Raw genomic sequence first — 24551 nt, 5'->3', positions numbered from 1 at the left:
TAAATGCCACCAGTAGAAATTTAGTCTAAATTTTAAATTCTCACCTTTCTTAAATTACATCTTCTCTGTAAAGGTACATGCATTGATATGCCATCTATACACAACTTGCTTTATGAAGACGGGTGACTATAAATAAGAAAAAGAGAGAAAGTCAGAAAAGTAAAAGTGGAATATTAATTTTACAATTTAATTGTACTTAATTTATATAGAAGATATGAATTAAAGCTTTATTCTTCACCCGAGGCAAATAATATTTACATCATATCTTTGAGACTTGTGTTGTTAAGTATAAGAGGTTTGAAAGAGAAAAGTAAGTCTCTGGAGGCTTTGTTTCTCTGTTGATGATGAAACTGGCTATACTCAATGTTGTAGTTTCAAAGGATGACAGCAGTGGTAATCTTTGCAATTGCTAATTAACATTCCTTCACCAGATCTAATATAATGGTTCCTGGTTATTACCAGTTTAAATGATGTGTGTTTTACTATCAAAGAGATTTTCTTAAATTCTTCAAGTTTAAAAGTTAAGTACACACCCCGCTGCAGACAGGCAGGTCTGTGCACGCCCTACCCAGGTCCCAAGTCGTGCGGAAGATGCCGAATCACCCCGCTGCAGACAGGCAGCCACCTGGTTCCACACTACAAAGACACAGAGGACACCAGACCACCAGACCAAGGTACTGAGTCTCGCTGCTCCCGGCCCAGAGGTAGGGGCTTCTGAGCCACCGTCCCACTGCTCCTGGTCCAGAGGAAGGGGCTTGCCGGTCACCATCTCTCCCACTGCTCCCAGCCCAGAGGAAAGGGCTTTTGGGTCACCATCCCTACCAGTGCTCCTGGCCCCTGTACCACCTCTCCCAGCTCAGAGGAGGTACTCCGGGCAGGCACTAACAGCCCCCTGCCCCAGTCAAAATGAGAAAACACATAAATAAGTCTCAAAACCAGATATCCAGATCACCTACAGCAACCCCAAACGGAAATGAGATGGAACACTCTGATACTCAACCACCTGGACCCACTGAACTGGCAACAAAAGGGGATCTGGAAAAAATGAAATCAGAAATAATTTCTCAGATAACAGGAGAAATTGTGCCCCTAGTGCAAGACATGATTAATAAATCTAGAGAGGAGCTCAGGAACATGATGGAATCCCAACATAAGAAACAAATGGAATCCATAAAACAGATGCAAATAGATTTCCAGGACATGACAAACTCCACGGAAAGTCTACACAGCAGAATGAGCCAATGTGAGGACAGAATTTCAGATATAGAAGATAAGATTGCAATTAGTGACCAGGAAAAGAAAAATTGCTTCAAAATTATAAGGGAACATGAGAAATCAATCCAGCAGCTGCTAGATGATGCAAAGAAGAATAACATAAGACTGATTGGGCTCAATGAAGAAACAGGAGAGAGTGCAGATGACATAAAAAATCTCTTCACAGAAATAATGGTAGAAAACTTCCCAAGCAGGGGAAAAGAGCTTGACATACAAATAAGTGAGGCATATAGGACTCCAAATAGCCTTGATCAAAAAAAATCTACACATAGGCAGACAATTGTTAAGATTCCAGAAACTCAACAGAAGAACAAAGTTCTACAAGCAGTTAGAGAAAAGAAACAAATCACATACAAAGGAAAGCCCATCAGAATCACAGCAGACTTCTCAACACAAACCATCAAGGCAAAAAGAGCTTGGACTGACATATTCCAAGCCCTAAAAGAAAACAGCCTCCAACACAGATTGATGTACCCTGCAAAACTATCTTTCAAAATGGATGGAGAAATAAGATACTTTCATGACAAAGAGCACCTTAGGAACTTTGTGAATACCAAACCAGCACTCCAAAGAATTTTACACAATATCGTAGGAACAGACATTGAGGATCACAAGCCCAGGAAGCAAAGCAGAATGAACCCATCTGGCATGACAACAAATTAAATGTAAAGGGGGAGAACACAACAAAAAGAAAAAGTCATGGCAATGACAAGTCAATACCTTTCAGTTATAACCATCAATATTAATAGTCTCAATTCACCAATCAAAAGAAATAGACTGGCAGAATGGGTCAAGAAGCAAAATCCAACAATATGCTGCATACAAGAAACACACTTAATTCAAAAGGAAACTCATAGACTGAAAGTTAAAAGGTGGAAAACAATACTCCATGCAACAGGAACCCGAAAAAAAGCAGGAGTAGTTATCCTCTTTGCAGATCAAGTAGATTTCAAACCAACACTGATTAAGAGAGAAAAAGAAGGACACTACATCCTTGTAAAGGGAAGAATCCAAGAGGAAGAGATGACAATCATAAATATCTATGCACCAAACACTAGTGTACTCAACTATATAAAACAAATACTAATGGACATGAAAAGTCATATATGCACTAATACAATTGTAGTGGGAGACCTCAATACCCCACTGTCACAAATAGATAGATCAACTAGACTAAAAATAAGTAATGAAATTCTAGAACTCAATCAAACTCCTGAACAAATGAACTTAACAGATGTTTACAGAGTCTTCCACCCCACAAAATCAGAATACACATTTTTCTCAGCTGCACATGGGTCATTCTCCAAAATTGACCACATACTCACACACAGAACATGTTTAAGTAAGTGCAAAGGAATTGAAGTTATCCTCTGTATATTATCAGACCATAGTGCGATGAAATTGGAGATCCACAGCAAAAGAAACTTGAAAAATTTCATAAACACGTGGAAATTGAACAACACACTTCTGAAGAACCAATGAGTCACAGAGGAAATTAAAGAAGAAATCAGACAGTTCCTTCAATGAAATGACAATGACAATACAACATATTGGAATCTATGGGACACAATGAAAGCAGTCTTGCGAGGGAAATTCATAGCAGTGAATACACATATTAGGAAAACAGAATGAGCCCAATTAAACAACCTGATGCTGAACCTCAAGCTTCTAGAAAAAGAAGAGCAGGACAACCCCAAAGCTCATACAAGGGAGGAAATTATAAAGATCAGAGGAGAAATCAATGCAATGGAGACTAAGAGAATGATACAAAAAATCAATGAAGCCAAGAGTTGGTTCTTTGAACGAATAAACAAAATTGACAAACCTTTAGCCAACCTTATCAGAAAAAGGAAAGAAAAGGCCCAAATGCATGCAATTAGGAGTGAAAAGGGTGAAATTACAATAGATCCAGCAGAAATCCAGAGGATCATCAATATCTACTTCAAGAACCTATACGCCAATAAGATGGACAACACAGAAGAAATGGACAGATTCCTAGATACATATGAATTACCAAAGTTGAATGAAGAAGACCTAAAAATTCTGAACAACCCAATATCAACCAATAAAATTGAAAATGTAATTAAAACCTTATCAACTAAGAAAAGCCTGGGCCCTGATGGCTTCACTGCTGAATTCTACAAGACATTTAGAGAGGAACTGCTGCCACTACAGTTTAAACTCTTCAATGAAATTGAAAGGGAAGCAATACTCCCAAATTCATTCCTGGAAGTAAGCATCACCTTGATCCCCAAAGCAGAGAAAGACCCAACTGAAAAAGAGAACTATAGGCCAATCTCACTCATGAACATAGATGCAAAAATCCTTAATAAGATAATGGCAAACAGAATGTAGATGATCATCAAGAAGGTCATACACCCTGATCAAGTGGGATTCATCCCAGGGATGCAGGGATGGTTCAATATACACAAATCAATCAATGTAATACACTATATCAATAGAGCCAAGGATAAAAACCATATGATTATCTCCATAGACGCAGAAAAAGCATTTGACAAAATCCAACATGCATTTATGATAAAAACCCTACAAAAAATTGGAATAGATGGTCTCTACCTCAAACTGATAAAAGCCATCTATGAAAAACCAACAGCCAATATCATACTAAATGGTCAAAAACTGAAATCCTTCACACTAAAATCAGGAACAAGACAAGGATGTCCACTATCACCACTCTTGTTCAATGTAGTTCTGGAAACTTTAGCCACAGCAATTAGACAAGAGAAAGAAATAAAAGGAATAACGATAAGTAATGAAGAAGTCAAATTGTCATTATTTGCAGATGACATGATACTCTATATAGAAGACCCCAAGAACTCCACCAAAAGTCTTCTAGACTTAATAACCAAATTCAGTCAAGTAGCTGGTTACAAGGTCAACACACAAAAATCAATAGTTTTCCTCTACACCAATGACAGGCTCACTGAGAGAGAAATAGGGCAAACAATTCCTTTTACAATAGCATCCAAAAAACTGAAATACCTAGGAATCAACCTAACGAAAGAAATCAAAGACCTCTTTTCTGAAAACTATGGCACTCTGAAAAGAGAGATTGAAGATGATATCAGAAAATGGACAGACAACCCTTGCTCCTGGGTAGGAAGGATTAATATAGTGAAAATGACCATACTTCCAAAGCTGCTATATAGATTTAATGCAATTCCAATTGAGATCCCAGAAGCATACTTCATAGACCTTGAGAAAACAATCCAAAAATTCATTTGGAACAAGAAGAGACCCAGAATAGCAAAAGCAATTCTAGGTAACAGAGACATGGCAGGGGTATCACAATCCCCAACCTGCAACTCTACTACAAAGCTACTGTGATAAAAACAGCATGGTACTGGCAAAGAAACAGACTTGAGGACCAGTGGAACAGATTAGAAGATGCAGAAACAACTCCAGACACACTCAGCCATCTCATCTTCGACAAAGGAGCCAAACACCCTCACTGGAGGAAAGCTAGCCTCTTTAATAAATGGTGCTGGAAAAATTGGGCTTCAACTTGCCAAAGATTAAAACTAGACCTGTATCTCTCACCATGCACTAAACTAAAATCAAAATGGATTAAAGTTCTAAATATTAAAATAGAAACTCTGAACCAGTTGGAAGAGAGGTTAGGTAAAACCCTTGAAGACAAGGGTTTCCTTCGGTGTAGGAAGAGATTTTATAAACAAAACCTCAGTTGCCCCTGAGCTAGCCCAAACAATCAACAAATGGGATCTCTTCTTATTAAAAGGCTTCTGCACAGCAAAAGAAACCACCAGCAGTGTGAAGAGACAACCCACAATGTGGGAAAAAATCTTCACCTGCTCTTCCTCAGACAAAGGTCTACTATCTTGAATCTATAAAGAACTTAAAAAGAGCAGACCTCCCAAATTTAAAGACCCAATCCAAAAATGGGCATCTGAAATGAACAGACATTTCTCACACAAAGAAGTAGAAATAACAAATAAATACATGAAAAAATGTTCAACATCACTGGTCATTCGAGAGATGCAAATGAAAACAATGCTGAGATTCCACCTCACTCCAGAAAGAATGGCTGCTATCATGAAATCAACCAATAACAAATGCTGGTGGGGCTGTGGGGAAAGAGGAACCCTGCCCCACTGCTGGTGGGAGTGTAGACTGGTGCAACCACTGTGGAAATCAGTATGGAGATACCTCAAAGAACTAGAACTGGAAGTCCCATTTGACCCCGCTATTCCACTGCTGGGGATCTTCCCCAAAGAATTAAAAGAATCATACCACAGTGATATATGTGCACCCATGTTCATAGCAGCACAGTTTGTAATAGGTAAAACTTGGAAACAGCCCAAATGCCCATCAACTGGAGACTGGATAAAGAAAATGTAGTTTTTTTTTTTATAAAATGGTGTACTACTTAGCCATAAAAATGAGAAATTAGAGACATTTATAGCTAAGTGCATGCACATTGAGGTGATACTCTTAAGTGAAATAAATAGGACACACATGAATAAATTCTGAATAGTTTCTCTGGTGTGAGAAACTGAAAGTGTAAATAAGGACTAAATGTATAATAGGTAATGTGAAACAGGAAGAAAAGGGGCAAAGGGGAAGGAAGTGGGAGGGCTAGGGGAAAGGATAGAAGGGAATGGGATTAATATGAGAAAATGGAAAAATAGGAATAAAATCTTTGTAAATAGGGAGGACTGGAGGGGTTGAAGGGAGGCCTGGGCAAGTGTGAAAAATAAGAACCAAGAGAGACTATGTAAAGGTGCAAATTTCCAATGATGAATGTCATTATATTGTGTACCTAAAATGTACCAATGATTAGAATGAACAATCGACAATGTAAAATAGGAAGAAAAGGTCCAAAGGGGTAGGGGTAGTGGGAGAGGCAGGGGAAAGGAAAGAAGGGAAAGGAAAAATGATGAGAAATGGAAAAAATGGAAATAAAGTCTTTGTAAATAGGGAAGGGTGGAGGGGGTGAAGGGAGGGCTAGGAATGGGGAAAAAATAAGAACCAAGATGCATTATGTAAAGGTACAATTCGCAATGAGAAATGTAATTGTGTTGTATACCTACAATGTACCAATAAAAGAATTTAATAAAAAAAAAAGTTAAGTGTATTTTTCTTTATCAAAAGTATTTGAAAAGGTACTTTATTATTTGAGGATTCACATCTCGTTGTCACCTAACTTTGTTATTTATATTTACTACTAGTAAATTTCTGCAGCTCTAAATCGTAGGTTGCACTCATTGCCCAGTATAATTCTATTCATATAAGGTTTAATAAATATTAGTTTAAAATTTCAATAATAATGATGGATATAATTCTAAATGACAGCCAATCTAATAGTAAATATTTTGCTTCTTTAATATTCTTTTCTTTCGGCCTCTTTTTTCAACACCATATGCTACAGTAAAACTTTTCCAAGTTAGGAAGGTATTACACATTTTATTAAGTGGATTGTAATTTAAAAGACACCTTGATAAAGATTGCAGATGGCAGGAATCATTCACAAAGACAGGAGATTATTTAAATGAATGCTATTAGAGAATACTGAACATTTATAAGGACATTGGAATTTAAGAGACAGGAGATTAAGAAAACCTACCAAAGAAACATCATCTATTTAAAAAGAAGAAAGCTTTATTTTGATTTTAGTGAGTATTACAGAGTAAGAATGTAAAAGAGTTAGAAGGGAAGAAACCTAAGAAATTTCTATCTTCATGCTATTTCTGCTATTTCTTCTCAGGGTCATGAGAAATATGTCTATATCTGAAGCTGGTATTAAGAGGAGACATAAGTTGTCCCTGGAGCTGCTATTCCTAGATCCAGGCACTTACAGGCCCAGCAGGTCAGGCCAGCGGAGTATCAGATCCAAATCACTCGTTCTTGCTGACAATGCCAGCCTCTTTTCTGTGGAGCTGTTGTTTTTTGTTTGTATGTGTGACTTGAGTAAAATTGTTTACTTTACAGGAAGACATACTGCCTAGCACTGGTTCACTGTCAATGGGAATGGTTGTGATTTCTGTGCCTTGGAAATTTGGGCACAGTCAGATGCCCTTGAAATCTGGAGATTATCTCTCCCTTTTTTCTTGTTGTATTTAACCACAATGACCTTCAGACTGTCGGGCTGCAGTGGGGCAGAGGGGCAGCTAGAATTTGTGAGGAGAGAAAGGAGAATAGAGAAGCAAGAAAAAGAGCTCTTCAAGAAATGTTGCCGGTGCTCCACTCATATTCCTTCGAGGCCCCTTAGTTCTAAATTTCCAACTGCCTGCATTTCAATCTCAGTCCCAGAAATTTCTTGGGTGTTCAAAGACTGCTTTGTCCACTTTCAGGAAAAGCTACAAGTGCCCTGCAGTTCTCACCCCAACCACATGTCAGATACTAGCCTCTATACAATGGACAGGAGTTGGAGTGTAACTACTGTACTCCAATTTCATTGTATCCCAGGTGAGCTGTCCATTTACACCAGCTCCTGGAGTTTGCTAGTGGCCTTATGATCCAGTTTTATGAGTCTTGGGCAATTTAATACCATAAAAAGCCAGACAACCAGCTAGGTGTGGTGGTGCATGGCTATAAACCCTAGCACTCTGGGAGGCTGAGGGAGGAGGATCCCAAGTTCAAGCTCAGCCTAGATAATTTAGCAACTTAGGTAGATCCCGTATCAAAATTTAAGAAGTGAAAAAGGATTGAGGATGTAGCATTCTGAGAAGGCCCTGGATTCAATCCCCAGTAACACAGGCCCCCAACCCCCACACACACACACAAGACAGGCACCCAGCGTAACAGACAAAATTTTTACAAAGGTGAAAATAATTGCTATGTGCAGATAAACATTTAGCCTAAGAAAATCAACTGAAAACCTTTTAGAATTAAAGAGTTCCATAAGATGGCAGGATAAAGATCAATACACAGAAATAAATCACTTATATACATACCAGAGAATATAGTTGAAGTTAAAAGAGTAAATCAATGAGAGTATCAAGTATCATAAAATCTAAAAGGCACAGCCCTAATAAGAAAATGAAGAATCTCCCTGAGTAAGACTGAACACTGAAAACAATAGAACAATGCTTCATACTGCTGAATGAGAAAATTAAGTGCTTTAGATGACATTTCTTATCACATTTATGTAAAGATTTAATACAATTCCAATAAGAATAGCTATCTGTGTAATTGACACAATTACTGTATTTTAAAGTCTAGCTGAAAGAATCAACAGGGACAATTGAAGAAAATCGAAGTAAAACACAAAGATTTTAAAACTTATTGCACAGTAATCAAGACACTGTGGAACTGGCAAAATGATAAACATAAATCATTGACTTAGAATAGAAAGCCCAGAAGTGACCCACAAAAATATAGTCAACTGATTTTTAATTTGATGTCTTATCAAAATAACTGTAGATTCATATGTAGTTTTAAGAAATAATACAGTGCCAGGGGTGGTGGCATATGTTTGTGATTCCAGCACTCAGGAGGCTGAAGCAGGAGGACTGCCATGAGTTCAAGGCCAGCCTGGGCTACATAGGGAGTGAAAAGCCAGTCTGAACTATATAGTGAGACCCTGTCTCAAAAAAAAAAAAAAGTAATACAGAGAGGTCCCTTGTACCCTTTACCTAGTTTCTCCCAATAGGAACATTTTTTAAAAAAACTATAGCAAAATATCAGAAGAATATTGACATTAATGTAATTTACTAATTTGATTAAGATTTTCCTAGTTTTACTTGCATTGTGCACGTGGTGTGTATTTACTTCTACACAATTTAATCATTTATGTAAATTAACGTGTCCATCACAGCATTAAGACACAGCATACTTCCTTCACCAAAGGATTCTGGGTGTTCACTCTTATATAACCACAATACTTCTTTCTTGATGCAATTTGCCATCTCATCCCTAAATCTGGCAACCAGTAACCTGTCACAATAAATGCCATTTTGAAAATGTAGAAATGAACTCATAAGGTATGTAACTGTTATGACTGATATTCTTCACTACTGTAATTCTCTGAAGATTCATCTAACAGTTGAGTGTGTCAAGTGGATTTATTTTTATTACTGATTAGTATTCCATGGCATGGATATACCACCTTTTTTTTGTACCGGGGATCAAACTTGGGACCTTGCGCTTGCAATGCAGGCGGCGGAACCACTGACATAAATCCCCGGCCCAATAATATCCTTTTTAACTATTTATCATTGGTTGATTCTAGTTTTTGCCTGTTATGAATAAAGCTGCTCTGATCATTCCTGTGTAGGTTTTCGTGTAAATATGTTTTTATTTATCTGGGATAAATGCCTAAAAGCACAATTGCTGACATATGTTGATTGCATATTTAGAATTAAAAGGAGCTGCCAAACAGTTTTCCAGAGTGGCTACACCATTTTACATTCTATTCTTGCCAATGATATGTGAATGATATAGTTTCTTCTCATCTTTGCCAGTACTTGGTGTTATCTATTTTTTTCGTTAATTTTAACCATTCTGGTAGGTATAGAGTGACTTGCTAACTTGATCTTATTTTGTATTTGGATCATTTGGATAATTTGACACTAATTTGCATTAGTGCATACTGACATGGATCACGTTTTCAAGAGCTTGCTATTAATCTGTATATTCTTTTTTTGTGGCAATTTTTTAAAAATTTTATTGGTACATTTTAGGTATACAATATAATGACATTCATCATTGGAAATTTGCACCTTTACATAATCTCATTTGGTTCTTTTTTTCCCCCTTCCCGTTCCCTCCCATCAACCCCTCCATCCCTCCCTATTTACAAAGATTTTGTTTCCATTTTTTCATATTAATTCCATTTCTTTACCCTACCCCACCCACTTCCTCTTCCCCTTTGCCCCTTTTCTTCCAATTTCACATTGTCTATTGTACCTTTTAGTCCTTATTTACACTTTCAGTTTCTCACACTAGAGAAACTATTCAGTATTTACATGTGTGTCCTATTTATTTCATTTAAGAATATCTCCTCAATGTGCATCCATTTAGATATAAATATCTCTAATTTCTCATTTTTTTATGGCTGAGTAGTACTCTATTTTATAAAATAAAAAAAACCCCCACATTTTCCATATCCAGTCTCCAGTTGATGGGGCTGTTTCCAAGTTTTAGTTATTACAAACTGTGCTACTATGAACATGGGTACACATATATCACTGTGGTATGACTCTTTTAATTCTTTGGGAAAGATACCCAGCAGGGAAATAGCTGGGTCAAATGGGACTTGCAGTCCTAGTTCTTGGAGCTATCTCCATACTGATTTGCACAGTGGTTGCACCAGCCTACACTCCCACCAGCAGTGGAGCAGGGTTCCTCTTTCCCCACAGCCCCGCCAGCATCTGTTGTTGGTAGATTTCATGATGGCAGACATTCTTTCTGGGGTGAGGTGGAATCTCAGCATTGTTTTCATTTGCATCTCTCCAATGACAAGTGATGTTGAACATTTTTTCATATGTTTATTTGCTATTTCTACTTCTTTGTGTGAGAAATGTCTGTTCATTTCAGATGCCCATTTTTGCATTAAGTCTTTAAATTCGGGAGGTCTGATTTTTAAAGTTCTTTATAGATTCTAGATGGTAGACCTTTGTCTGAGGAACAGCAAGTGAAGATTTTTTCCCTCATGGTGGGTTGTCTCTTTATTCTGTTGGTGGTTTATCTTGCTGTGCAGAAGCTTTTTAGTAAGAACAGATCCCACTTGTTGATTGTTTGGGCTAGTTCATGGGCAACTGAGGTTTTGTTCATAAAATCATTTCCTACACCAATGTCTTCAAGAGTTATACCTAATTTCTGTTCCAGCTGGTTCAGTATTTCTGTTGTAATATTTAGATCTTTAATCCATTTTGATTTTAGTTTAGTGCATGGTGAGAGATATAGGTCTAATTTTAATCTTTGGAAAGTTGAAACCAAATTTTTCCAGCACTATTTATTACAGAGTCTATCTTTCCTCCAGTGAGGGTACTTGGCTCCTTTGTTGAAGATGAGGTGGCTGAGTGTGCCTGGAGTTATTTCTGCATCTTCTAATCTGTTCCGCTGGTCCTCAGGTCTGTTTCTTTACCAGTACCATGCTGTTTTTATCATAATAGCTTTGTAGTATAGTTTCAAGTTGGGGGTTGTAAAACCCGCTGCCACGTCTCTGTTGCCTAGAATAGCTTCTGATATTCTAGGTCTTCTCTTGTTCCAAATGAATTTTTGGATTGTTTTCTCAAGGTCCACAAAGTATGCTCCTGGAATTTCAATTGGGAGTGCATTACATGTATAGAGTAGTTTTGGAAGTATGGCCATTTTCACTATGTTGATTCTTCCTACCCAGGAGCAAGGGATGTCTTTCCATTTTCTGATATCATCTTCAATCTCTTTTTTCAGAGTGCTATAGTTTTCAGAGAAGAGGTCTTTGATTTCTTTTGTTAGGTTGGTTCCTAGGTATTTTAATTTTTTGGATGCCATTGTGAAAGGAATTGTTTGCCCTATTTCTCTCTCAGGGAGTCTGTTGTTCTTGTAGAGGAAAACTATTGATTTTTGTGTGTTGGCCTTGTATCCAGCTACTTTATTGGATTTGATAATTAAGTCTAGAAGACATTTGGTGGAGTTCTTGGGGTCTTCTATATAGAGTATCATGTCATCTGCAAATAATGACAATTTGACTTTTTCATTTCTTATCTTTATTCCTTTTATTTCTTTCTCTTGTCTAATTGCTGTGGCTAATGTTTCCAAAACTATATTGAACAGGAGTGCTGATAATGGACATCCTTGTCTTGTTCCTGCTTTTAGTGTGAAGGATTTCAGTTTTTGAAAATTTAGTATAATATTGGCTGTTGGTTTTTCATAGATGGCTTTTATCAAATTTAGGTAGAGACTGTCTATTCCAAATTTTTGTAGGGTTTTTATCATAAATGCACGTTGGATTTTGTCAAATGATTTTCTGCATATATTGAAATGATCGCATGGTTTTTGTCCTTGGCTCTATTGACATAGTGTATTACATTGATTGATTTGCGTATGTTGAACCATCCCTGCATCCATGGGTTGAATCTCATTTGGTCAGGGTGTATGATCTTCTTGATGATCTGCAATCTATTTGCCATTATCTTATTAAGGATTTTTGCATCTATGTTCATATTTTTCAGTTGGGTTTTCTCTGCTTTGGGTATCAAGGTGATGCTTGCTTCCAGGAATGAATTTGGAAGTATTGCTTCCCTTTCGATTTCATTGAAGAGTTTAAACAGTAGTGGCAGTAGTTCCTCTCTACATGTCTTGTAAAATTCAGCAGTGAAGCCATCAGGATCTGGAATTTTCTTAGTTGGTAAGTTTTTAATTATGTTTTCAATTTCGCTGATTGATACTGGGTTGTTTAGAATTTTTAGGTCTTCTTTGTTCTACTTTGGTAATTCATACATATCTAGAAATCTGTCCATTTCTTCTGTGTTTTCCATCTTATTGGCGTATAGGTTCTTGAAGTAGGTATTGATGATCCTCTGTATTTCTGCTGGGTCTGTTGTAATTTCATCCTTTTTCATTCCTAATTGCTTGGATTTGGGCCTTTTCTTTCCTTTTTCTGATAAGGTTGGCTAAGGGTTTGTCAATTTTGTTTATTCTTTCAAAGAACCAACTTTTGGTTTCATTGATTTTTTGTATTGTTCTCTTAGTCTCCATTGTATTGATTTCTGCTCTGATCTTTATAATTTCTTCCCTTGTATGAGCTTTGGGTTTCTCCTGCTCTTCTTTTTCTAGAAGCTTGAGGTTCAGCATGAGGTTGTTTAATTGGGCTTGCTTTTTTTCCTAATATGAGTATTCACTGCTGTGTATTTCCCTCATAAGACTGCTTTCATTGTGTCCAACAGATTCTGATATGTTGTATTGTCATCGTCATTTAATTGAAGGAACTGTCTGATTTCTTCTTTAATTTCCTCTGTGACCCATTGCTTATTCAGAAGTGTGTTGTTTAATTTCCATGTGTTTATGAAATTTTTAGTTTCTTTTGCTATTGGTCTCCAATTTCACGGCACTATGGTCTGATAATATACAGGGGATAACCTCAGTTCCTTTGCACTTACTTACATATGTTCTATGAATGAGTATGTGGTCTATTTTGGAGAACAAACCATGTGCAGCTGAAAAGAATGTGTATTCTGATTTTGTGAGGTAGAACACTCTGTAAGAATCTGTTAAGTTCATTTGTTCAAAAGTTTGATTGAGTTCTAGTATTCTGTTGTTATTTTTTATCTAGTTGATCTATCTATTTGTGACAGTGGGTTATTGAGGTCCCCCACTGCTATTCTATTAGTGCTCCTTTGATTTTTCATGTCCATTAGTGTTTTTTTATATAGTTGGGTGCACTAGTGTTTGGTGCATGTATATTAATGATTGTCATCTCTTCCTGTTGGATTGTTCCCTGTACAAGGATGTAGTGTCCTTCTTTGTCTCTCTCAATCAGTGTTGGTTTGAAATCCACTTTATCTGCAAAGAGGATAGCTACTCCAGCTTTTTTTCAGGTTTCTATCACATTGTTTTCCATCATTTAACTTTCAGTCTATGAGTTTGTTTTTCTATTGTGTATTTTTTGTGTACAGCATATTGTTGGATTTTGCTTTTTGACCCATTCTGGCACTCTATTTCTTTTGATTGTTGAATTGAGACCATTAACATTGATTGTTATAACTGATACGTATTGACTTATCATTGTCATGACTTTTTTTGTTGTTGGTTTCTCCCCCTTTGCATTTAATTTCATGTCTTGCCCAATGGATTCATTCTGCTGGACTTTCAGGGATTGTTATCCTCATTGTCTTTTCCTGGGATATTGTATAAAATTTTTTGGAGTTCTGGCTTGGTGTTCATGAAGTTCCAAACATGTTTGCCATGAAAGTATCTTATTTCTCCATCAATTTTGAAATATAGTTTTGCAGGATACATTAATCTGGGTTAGAGGCTGTTTTCCTTTAGGGCTTGAAATATGACACTTCACATTCTTCTTGCCTAGAGGGTTTGCATTGAGAAGTCTGCTGTGATTCTGATGGGCTTTCCTTTGTATGTGATTTGTTTCTTTTCTCTAACTGCTTGGAGATCTTTGTTCTTCTGATGGTTTTCTGGAACCTTAACAATTACATGCCTATGTGTAGATTTTTTTTTTTGAGCAAGGCTAGTTGGAGTCCTATATGCCTCAGTTATCTGTATGTCAAGTTTTTTTCCCCTGCTTGGGAAGTTTTCTCCCACTACTTCTGTGGACATTTTTTTATGTCATCTGCACTCTCTCCTGTTACTTCATTGACTGATCAATCTTAGGCTATTCTTCTTTGCATTATCTAGCAGGTGCTGGATTGATTTCTTGTGGTCCCTTACTATTTTAAAGAAATTTTTCTTTTCCTGTTCACTATTTGCAATCTTATCTTCTATATCTGAAATTCTGTCCTCACATTGGCACATTCTGCTGTGTAGACATTCAGTGAAGTTTTTAATCTCCTGGAAATCTATTTGAATTTGTTTTATGGATTCCATTTGTTTCCTATGTTAGGATTCCATCATGTTCCTCAGCTCCTCTATTTTCTTTTCTGTGTCCTCTCTAGATTTATTAATCATGTCTTTCACTATGGGCACAATCTCTGCTGTTATCTGAGAAATTTTTTCTGATTTCATATTTTCAGATCCACTTTTGTTGCCAGTTCAGGGAGTCCAGTTGGTTGAGTATCAGATTGTTTCATCTCATTTCCCTTTGGGGTTCCTGTAGGTGATCTGGAAGTCTCATTTTGAGGCTTGTTTATGTGTGTTCTCATTTCAACAGGGGGGGATTGGGTGTGCTGCTGGTGCCTGTGTGGGTCACCTCTTTTGTGCTGGTAGCGGTGCTAAGGTGGTCAGGAAGCCTCCTCCTCTTCACTGGGAGTACTGCTATAGTGTCCCAGAAGCCTCTTTGTCTGCCCTGGGAGTGGTGAAACTGCAGCCCAGAAGCCTCCTCCTTTGCACTGCATCGTGTGTATATTCTGTGTGGTAAAATATCTCACATATCTTTTGCCCATTTTCTAATTGAATTTTAAGATTTTTATTGTAGAATTTTAAGAGTTCTTGTCATATTCTACATAGTAGTCCTTTTTTAAGATATATGGCTTGCAAATATTTTCTCACAATTTTCATCTTCCTCTGGTAGGCTTTCAAAGAGCAACAGCTTTCAATTTTGATGAGACCCAAATTATAAATTTTTCCTTTTAATGATTGTGTTTTTGATGATAAGTCTAAGAACTCTTTGCCTAGACTTAGCTCCTAAGAGTTTATTCCATGTTTTTTTCTAAATCTTTGATAGATTTGCATTTTCTATGTAAGCTGTTGATCTGCTTTGAATTAATTTTTATATTAAATGAGATGTATGTTGAAGTTCTTGAATAGGCTATCCTTCTTCCGCTGATTAGTTAGTGACTCCAATAGACAAGGAAATAAATAAAGAACAGGATGGAAAGGAATAACAACTATCCATATTTACAAATGATATAATTCTCTATCCAAGGAAACTGCCAGAAAATTCCAAGAACTAACTGATAAGTGAGTTCACTAAGATTGCAGGACATAATAGGAACACAAAAAAGTCAGTTGCACTTTAATATACTCTTAATGAATATAAGGAAACTGAAATGAATACATCACACTATGTCCTGTCACTTAAAAAAGATCAAGTTCTTAAGTGTATACTTAACAAAACATACAGAATCTATATCCTGAAAAGTTACAAAATACTGATGAAAGAAATCAAATATGATTTGAGTGATTTGAAATGAAGAGATAAAGCACGTTCTCTGAAAGATTCAACCTAGCAAAGATGTCCATTCTCTATAAATTGCCCTGTATGTTTAATACAAGTCCTATAAAAAAATCCCTACAAAGTTTGTTTCATGCATAGACTAGCATATTCTAAAGTTAATATAGAAAGTATATGCACTAGAATAGGTAAAATGATCTTGACAAAAAATAGCAAGAGGAATTATTCTGCCATATGTATAATATTTAGGCTATTATGTAGCTCTGGTAATCAAAATAGTGTAGTATTGGTGGAGGGATAAATGAAACAAAATAGAGAACATAGAAACAGACCCAGATAAATATACTCAACTAATTTTTTTAAATTTATATATATATTTATTGGTACATTTTAGGTATAAAATACATTTACATTTATCATTAGGTGTTTGTACCAGAAGGTGATGTATCTTAGTTCTTATTTTTTCTCCCATTACCTGTGCACCCTTCACCCCCTCCACCCTTCCCTATTTACACAGACTTTGATTCCATTTTTTTTTCTTTCTCATAATTTTTCTTTTCCCTTCTTCCCTTTCCCCTTCCCCTCCCACCATCCCCAAACCATTGGGCCTTTTCTTTCTTCAAATTATCAATTATTCATTTTAATCATTTTCATCCTTATTTACACTTTCAATTTCTCACACTAGAGAAACTATTCTGTATTTACCCATGTGTGTCCTATTTATTTCACTTAAGAGTATGGCCTCAAGATGCGTCCATTTAGCTTTAAATGTCTCTAGTTTCTCATTCTTTATGGCTGAGTAGTACTCCATTTTATTAAAAAAAAAAAACCACATCTTCTTTATCCAGTTTCCCATTGATGGGCACTTGGGCTGTTGCCAAGCTTTAGCTATTACAAACTGTGCCACTATAAACATAGGTGCACATATATCACTGTGGTATGATTCTAATTCTTTGGGGAAGATTCCCAGTAAGGCAATAGCTGGATCAAATGGGACCTCTAGTCCTAGTTCTTTGAGGTATCTCCATATTGATTTCCACAGCGGTTGCACCAGTCTGCACTCCCACCAACAATGGAGAAGGGTTCCTTTCTCTCCACACCCCCACCAGCATTTGTTATTGGTTGATTTCTTGATAGCAGCCATTCTTTGTGGGGTGAGGTGGAATCTCAGTGTTTTTTCATCTACATCTCTCGAATGACCAGTGATCTTGAACATTTTTTCACATATTTATTTGCTGTTTTTACTTCTTTGTCTGAGTAATGTCTGTTCATTTTGGATGCCCATTTTTGAATTGGGTCTTTGAATTTGAGGGGTCTGATTTTTTTCAGTTCTTATGTATTCTCGACAGTAGACCTTTGTCTGAGGTACAGCTGCTAAATATTTCTTCCCACATTGTAGGTTGTCTCTTAGCTCTGTTGGTAGTTTCTCTTGCAGTGAAGGATCTTTTTAATATGAGGAGATCACAGTTGTTAATTCTTTGTGCTAGCTCCTGTGCTACTGAAGATTTGTTCATAAAGTCTTTTCCTATGCCAATGTCATCAAGAGTTCTACCTAACTGATTTTCCAGGAAGTTTAGTGTTTTGAACTTAAAATTTAGATCTTTAATTCACTTTGATCTTGGTTTAGTGCTCAGTGATAGGTATGGGTCTAGTTTCCATCTTTGGCAGGTTGAAATCCAGTTTTTCCAACACCATTTATTAAATAGGCTATCTTTCCTCCAATGAGGGTGGTTGGCTCCTTTGTCAAAGATGAGGTGGCTGAGTATGTCTGGACTTGTTTCTGCATCTTCTAATCTATTCCACTGATCTTCAGGTCTGTTTCTTTGCCAGTACCATGCTGTTTTTATTACAGTAGATTTGTAGTATAGTTTCAATTTGGGGATTGTGAGACCCCCCAGCCATGTCTCTGTTGCCCAGAATTGCTTTTGCTATTCTAGGTTTCTTCTGCTTCCAAATGAATTTTTGGATTGTTTTCTCTAGTTCTGTGAAGTATATTGTTGGAATTTCAATCAGCATTGCATTGGATCTATATAGTAGTTTTGGAAGTATGGTCATTTTCACTATATTGGTTCTTCCTACTCAGGAACAAGGGAAATCTTTCCATTTTCTTATACCCTCTTAGATCTCCTTTTTCAGAGAGCTGTAGTTTTCAGTGTAGAGGTCTTTTGCTTCCTTTGTTAGATTGATTCCTAGATATTTCATTTTTTTAGATGCAATTGTAAAAGGAAGTATTTCCTGAATTTCTCTCTCAATGAGTCTGCTATTTGTATGTAAGAAGGCTATTGTTTTTTGAGTGTTGACCTTGTATCCAGGTACTCTACTGAATCTGTCAATTAGGTCTAGAAGACGTTTGACTGAGTTTTTTGGACCTTCTATGTAAAGTATCATATCATCAGCAAATAATGAGTTTCACTTCTTCCTTTCCTATCTTTATTCCTTTTATTTCTTTCTCTTTTCTAATTGCTATGGCTAAAGTTTCCAGAACAATATTGAACAGGAGTGGTGACAGTGGGCATCCTTGTCTTGTTCCTTATTTTAGTGTGAAAGTTTTCAGTTTTGACCATTTATATGATGTTGGCTGTTGGTTTTTCATAGATAGCCTTAATCAGGTTGAGATAAAGACCTCTTATTCCAATTTTCTGTGGCGTTTTTATCATGAATGGGTGTTGGATTTTGTCAAATGCTTTTTCTGCATCTATTGAGATGATCATGTGGTTTTTGTCCTTGACTCTGTTAATATAGTGTATTACATTTATTGATTTATGGATGTTGAACCATCCTTGCATCCCTGGGATAAATCCAACTTGGTCAGGGTGTATGATCTTCTTGATGACACTCTGTATTCTGTTTGCCATTATCTTGTTGAGGATTTTTGCATCTATGTTCATTAGGGAGATTTGTCTATAGTTCTCTTTATGAGTTGGGTCTTTCCCTGGTTTTGAGATCAAAGTAACACTTCTTTCCAGGAATGAATTTGAAAGCCTTGCTTCCCTTCCAATTTCCTTGATGAGTTTAAAGAGTAATGGTGATAGTTCTTCTTTAAATGTCTTGTAGAATTCAGCAGTGAAGCCATCAGGACCTGGGCTTTTCTTTGTTGGTAAGTTTTTTATTGCATTTTCAATTTCACTCATTGTTATTGGGGTATTTAGAATTTCTGTATCTTCTTCATTTAACTTTGGCAATTTGTATGTAACTAGGTATCTGTCCATTTCTTCTGTGTTTTCCGTTTTATTAGAGTACAGGTTCTCAAAGTAGATATTGATGATTCTCTGGATTTCTGCTAGATTTGTTGTGGCTTCACCTTTTTCCTTCTTAATTGCATGGATTTGAGCCTTTTCTTTCCTTTTATTGATAAGGTTGGCTAACGGTTTATTGATTTTATTTATTCTTTCAAAAAACCAACTCTTTGATCCATTGATTTTTTTGTATCGTTCTCTTAGTCTCCATTGCATTGATTTCTGCTCTGATCTTTATAATTTCTTTTCTTGTATGAGCTTTGGGTTTGTTATGCTCTTCTTTTTCTAGGAGCTTGAGGTTCTGCATTAGGTTATTTAACTGAGTTCTCTCTGTTGTCCTAATTTCCCTCATAAAACTGCTTTCATTGTGTCCCACAGATTCCTGTATGTTGTACTGGCATTATCATTTACTTATAGAAACTGTCTAATTTCTTCTTTAATTTCCTCTGTCACCCATTGGTTGTTCAGGAGGGTGTTGTTCAATTTCCATGTGTTTGTGGGTGTTTTGTGGTTTCTTATGTTATTGATCTCCAATTGTATTGCACTATGGTCTGATAATATACAGAGGATAACTTTGATTCTTTTACATTTATTTAGATATGTCCTATGAGCTAGGATGTGGTCTATTTTGGAGAATGACCCGTGTGCAACTGAAAAGAATGTGTATTCTTATTTTGTGGGGTGGAACACTCTGTAAACATCTATTAAGTCCATTTGTTCAACAGCTTGATTCTGTTCTAGAATTTCATTGTTAATTTTTTTCTAGTTGATCTGTCTATTTGTGATAGAGGATGTTGAGGTCCCCCACTACAATTGTATTAGTGCTTATTTGGTTTTTTATGTCCATTAATATTTGTTTTGTATAGTTTTTGGCATTCGTATTTGGTGCATATATATTTAGGATTGTCATCTCTTCCTCTTGGATTGTTCCCTTCACAAGGATGTAGTGACCATCTTTGTCTCACTTAATTAGTTTTGGTTTGAAATCTACTTTGTCTGGAAATAAGATTGCCACACCTGCTTTTTTCTGGGTTCCCGTTGCATGGAGAACTGTTTTCCATCCTTTTACTTTCAGTCTATGGATTTCCTTTTGAGTTAGGTGTGTTTCTTGTATACAACATATTGCTGGATTTTGCTTCTTAATCCATTCTGTCAGTCTATTTCTTTTGATTGGTGAATTGAGGCCATTAACATTGATAGTTATAACTGACAGATATTGACTCACCCTTGTCATGATGTTTTATTGTTGTTGGCTCTTTTATTTCTTATTTTCCCCCCTTTCACTTTAGTGTCTTACCTTGCATGGTGGCTTCTCTCTGCTGGGCCTCATGGAGTTGTGACCTTCAATGTCTTTTTCTAAGATATTGCTTAAAATTGTTTGGAGTGCTGATTTGGTGTTCATGAAATTTCTCAAGTGTTCTTTTTCATGGAAGTATCTAATTCCCCATCGATTTTGAAAGATAATTTTGCTGGATACAACAGTTTAGGTTGGAAGTTATTTTCTTTTAGGCCTTGAAACACTTCACTCAAGTTTCTCCTTGATTTGAGGCTTTGTGTTGAGAAATCTGCCATGATTCTGATGGGCTTTACTTTGCAGGTGATTTGTTTCTTTTCTCTAACTGCCTGTAGAATTTTGTTCTTCTGTTGGGTTTCTGGGATCTTGACTATTATATGATTAGGTGTAGACGTTTTTTGGTCATGGCTGGTTGGAGTTCTACATGCCTCACTTATCTGTACTTCCAATTCTCTACCTCTGTCTGGGAAGTTATCTACTATTACTTCTGTGAACAGTTTTTCTATGTCAATTGTACTTTCTCCTGTTTTCTTGTGGACTCCTATGAGTCTTATGTTATTCTTTCTTTGCATCATCTAGCAGCTGTTGGATTGATTTCTCGTGGTCCCTTACTATCTTTAAGAAATCTCTGTTCTCATGGTCCTTAACCACCATCCTGTCTTCTATATCTGATATTCTGTCTTCAGATTCTCTAAGTCTGCTCTGCATGCTTTCAATGGAGTTTTTAATCTCCTGAATATCTGTTTGAATCTGTTTCATGTTTTCCATTTCTTTCTTATGCTGGGCATTCATGGCTTCCAGCATGTTTCTGATCTCATCTATTTTCTTATATGTTTCTGCTCTAGAGCTTCTAATCATGTCTTTCACTCTGCTCACCATGTCTGTATTTATCTGGGAGATTATTTCTGTTTTGAATTTTTCTAGAGCCGCATGCATCTGCTTTGTTACTTCCTGTGCTCTCAGTTCAGGGTGTCCAAGTGGTTGCTTATCAGACTTTTCCACCTCATTTCCCCCACAATTTCCTTTTTGTGGCATGGAAGCCTGCCTTTGTGCCTTGCTTAAGTGTCTTCTCATTTGTTTTTTGGTACTGTCCTTGGTTTAATTCCTGGGTTGATATTTCAAAATTCCTTAATGTAGGTATCTTTGTTGCTTGTGTTTAAAACCCTTGTGGAATGATTGCTTTTCAGAGGTGTCTTCCAGCTATAGCTTGTGTTTGGGTTTGGAGACTCTAATGATTCTGAGGCTATTTTATTTTCCTTATACCAGGAAGGAAAACTAATTAGATCAATCATAACATGTCAGCCCAAATGACATAATCAGCAATACCATAGCATCAAGCACAGCTTAGAAAATGACAATTTGTGGTAGTTATTAATCTATCACTTTTAACTATGTGAGTTAAATTAAAACCGAGGACCAACCCAACATAAGTTTATAATGAATAAACTCTTCAATATAGCATCTTTCCCCTTTGGGGTGGGGAGTTACAACGAGTTGGGTAGGGAAGGACAGGTAGCAAGAACAGGTAAGATTAGCAGTGAGTCCAGAAGACACAGAAAGATCACACAAACTCTAAGAAGTTGTTAAAGGCAAGAGAAAAAGGCAGAATGAAAGAACAAAGATGTGAATAGAATCACCTAACAGCAACAGGGAGGCTAGATACCGAATTTACTTTCCTTTAAACCTAATGATAATCAAGAGAAAGAAAAAGAGAAGAAAAGAATAATAAGGGAGAAATCTGAATTCAGTGCAGAAAGGAACAAATGGGGAGATGAGGAGCAATGTGGGACAGTGAGAGAATGAGAGAGAGAGAGAGAGAGAGAGAGAAAAAAGAAAGAAAAGAAAGGAAAGTAAAACTTTGAAGAGTAGAAAAAAGTAAAAATTAAGAATTAAAAATAGAAAAAATTTTTTTTTCCTTTTTTGCAAATAGCAATAGAAATTATGGGCCTCCAGGGTATGTCTCTGCTGTCACACTAGGTAACGTAGGAATCTGTGTGCATATACGAGTCAATGAATCTCAGCAAGTCAGCAGCAGACCAAGTACAGTGGTCTCATGTGCCTTTATTATAGAGATTCTTTTTACATTTCCGCTGAGCTTCAGTTTTCATCGAGGAGCCTGAGAAGCCCTCTTTCTGTTACTGACTTCTGCTCTATCTTGTGGCGCTCAGGACAAGGGTCTTTATAATCTCCTGTGCCTCTGTATTGTGTGACCAGGCAGCAGAAAAGCCAGAAGGCTATAGGCGCACTGTGGTGGTGGGGGGGGACTGGACCTTGGAGGTGGACCTCACTGTGGCATGGGCGGGGCCTGGGACGGCCATGGATCTTCAAGTTGCTTGTCTCACCTAGCCGGTCACAGCTTAGAGAACCTCAACTAGTTTTTTCAAAGACATAAAGGCAATTCAATGAAGGAAGGACAATCTTTCCAAGAATCTCAATATAAATCTTGAGCCTATGTCCTGGCATAGATATCTTTGAGTTTATCCTTTTTGTGGTCACTCTGCTTCTTGAATCTGTAGGTTTGTGCCTTTTGACAAATTAAGGACATTGTCAGCCTAATTTCATCACTCTTTTAGCTTAATCTCTCCTTTTCTCTTTCTGGGCCTCTGATGATATAAACTTCGGATATTTTGTTTTTGTCCTACAGTTTCCTGGGTGTATTCTGGGTGTATTCATACTTTGTTTTGTCCCTTTTGCTTAGGTTAGGTGAATGCTAGTGATCTGTCCTCATGTTCACTGATTGGACTGTATTCTCTGTCATCTCTTTATTATTGGACTCATCCAGCAAATTGTTTTTGTTACTGCATTTTTCAGTTACGTAATTTCCATTTCATTCTTTTTATAACTTTTTCTTATTTGTTCAGATTTCCTGATATTTACTTATTTTAAGAAAAAATTGTAATTGTTAAAGTATTTTCATGACTGATTTGTCTCAGTGTTGACATTAGCACATAGTCTTATCACATTAAGTGGTAATTGGAATGATTGGTGATTTTCTATTGTATGCTAAAATTTTGTCTATTATGTTAGCAGAATATGAGCTCCATGCAAACCTGTTACTTCAGCAGCCAGTCACTATTTTAAGGTCAGCATGCAGATCCTAATCTATTTTTGTGGGCTGTTATCCAATGACACTTCTATTTTGGAGCCTTTGCAGTATCTTTTTGGTTTGTTGTTTCACCTGGTACTCCTGGAGTTCCTAATGGTGCTTGGTGTTGCTGCTTGAAAAAAAAGGAGTTTGCCAGACTGGGCTGGACTGACTCTTGGTGGGGAGTAGAGAGGAGATTCTCCGGCCACAGAGACAAAAATTTTCTTTGGCTGGGGATTTGTTATGATGGTACCTTTTGCCAATGTCCCGAGTTGATTCAGTGCCATTGAGGAGAATCTCAGGCCCAAGGGAATGAAGAGGCTTCTTGGGCCTGGCCACTTGTGGCAAAACCCTCTTGCCAGTTCTGCCTTAGTAACTCAGTGGGAGAAGAAAAGCTGAGACCCAATGGGGAAGGAAAGTACTGGTGTGACTGCTTATTGTTAGAAGGCCTCTCACCAAGCCTTCTGGACACTAGTGCTATGCTAATCTGGTGTCATTTTAGGGGCTCCCATTCAATTCAAAGCTGACTTCTTAGTTTAGAGATCAAAAAATGCTGGGTCTGGGTCAGATTCTTCTGTTGAATGTAGGAATGCAAGATAGCCTGCCACTGTGTTCCTTTTCCAGTCCCAGGGTAACAAACTAGTTTGCCTTCTTACCACGTTTAAGGATTTTTCCTTTTTGGTCTTCTCTTGCATTATTTCCAGGGTTCATAACTGTATTTAGTGGGAATGGGGAGGAGAAAATGGAACTGTGCTACTGTATCTTGTCCAGAATGGAGGTCTAAATTGATTTTTTTTTTAAGGTACAAAAGCAATTCAAGGGATAAAAAGCTATCATCTCCACTGTGGTCTATATAGAGGACCATTGTAACAACAGCAAAAACCTTGACACATAATTGACAGTTTACAA

General features: G+C 36.9%; 2 long non-coding RNA genes across 2 annotated transcripts in view; one reads left to right on the top strand and one right to left on the bottom strand.

Annotated features, from left to right (window-relative positions):
- The window catches only part of LOC147824329 (uncharacterized), a 161579-nt gene that overhangs the window by 96759 nt on the left and 40269 nt on the right, over window positions 1-24551 (top strand). The window lies entirely within an intron of this gene.
- LOC110350253 (uncharacterized) overlaps window positions 1-24551 on the bottom strand; it is a 55565-nt gene that overhangs the window by 17901 nt on the left and 13113 nt on the right. The window contains exon 2 of the long non-coding RNA XR_002396715.2: window positions 45-126. This is a non-coding gene — a long non-coding RNA (uncharacterized LOC110350253). The remainder of the gene's footprint in view (window positions 1-44; window positions 127-24551) is intronic.

This window comes from Heterocephalus glaber, unplaced genomic scaffold (genome assembly GCF_053883595.1).
Source record: "Heterocephalus glaber isolate CG9 unplaced genomic scaffold, H.glaber_assembly_v1.0 deba00001547, whole genome shotgun sequence".
Lineage (NCBI taxonomy): Eukaryota > Metazoa > Chordata > Mammalia > Rodentia > Bathyergidae > Heterocephalus > Heterocephalus glaber.
This window is presented reverse-complemented; position numbering and strand designations above follow the sequence as displayed.